Source organism: Phalangium opilio, unplaced genomic scaffold, assembly GCF_054372755.1.
Source record: "Phalangium opilio isolate 3A_F unplaced genomic scaffold, DU_Popi_V2 ptg000054l_1, whole genome shotgun sequence".
Classification (NCBI taxonomy): domain Eukaryota; kingdom Metazoa; phylum Arthropoda; class Arachnida; order Opiliones; family Phalangiidae; genus Phalangium; species Phalangium opilio.
The window spans coordinates 4,952,375-4,953,457 of NW_028324173.1; positions in this window are offsets into that span (position 1 = coordinate 4,952,375).

Below are 1,083 nucleotides of genomic sequence, written 5' to 3' on the forward strand. Positions count from 1 at the left end.
GCGTTCAAGGACAGCAATTAGTTTTTTGTCATGATCCATGATGGCGGATTCTAACGTATCCCCGCATCCAAAAATAATATTGTCATCAGCAATAACAGCCACACCTTCTAAACCCTCTAACGCCTCCGCTTGGCGGCGCTGATACTCCTCGGGAGCTGTAGAAATGCCGAAAGGCATGCGTAGCCAACGGAAACGTCCGAAAGGGGTCCAGAACGTAGTTAAGAGGCTACTTTCGAGATCAAGCTTGACTTGCCAGAACCCATCTTTCGCGTCGAGAACCGTAAAAACTTTAGCGTTGCTGAGGGTTGGAAGTATATCCTCGATCGTCGGGAGTGGATAACGGGCAATTTGCAAGGCTCGGTTAAGATCTTTCGGATCTAAACAAATGCGTAAATCATCCGGCGTGATCGGAGGCGGCTGTGCGTTGGAGATAGTCTGTTCGTCAGGAGTTTTCCTAGGTTTTCTAACGAGAACCATACTCGAAATCCATTTTGTAGGTTCCGTCACCTTTGCTATGACGCCTAATGTCTCTAGCTCGGCCAGTTTGCGTTGGAGAGGGTCACGTAACGCAACGGTTACATTTCTCGGTCGATGCTGTACTGGCTCCACCGATTTGTCTAGAACTAGATGACATTCTCCCGGCAAGCATCCCAAACCGTCAAAAACGTCCTGATAATCGGACAAGAGTTTTGCTTTGGTTAGAGGACTAGGAAGGGATGTGGGAGATTCCGTAACGGCGTGTACCGCTGAGCTGGGCACATGCATAGTCATCAATCCAAGGGCTTCGCAGGTGGCACCTGAAAGCAGTGAAGGTTTCGTGCCTGGGACGATAAGAAACTCAAGAACGTACGTGCCCTGTTTATACAGACAATGCAAAGTTGCGATGCCGGTGGAGGTGATGGTAGATCCATCGTAACAGCTGAGAACCGTTGTCTCTGGGCGGAAAGTGGCGCTATTAGCGGGTAACGCGTCGAAATCAGTCTCTCTAAGACAGTTGCAGGTAGAACCGTTATCGAGTTGACAGCGTAAGTCAGTAACGGCGCTGTCGCCCTGTATTTGTAGGGTAACAAACCATTGCTTGCC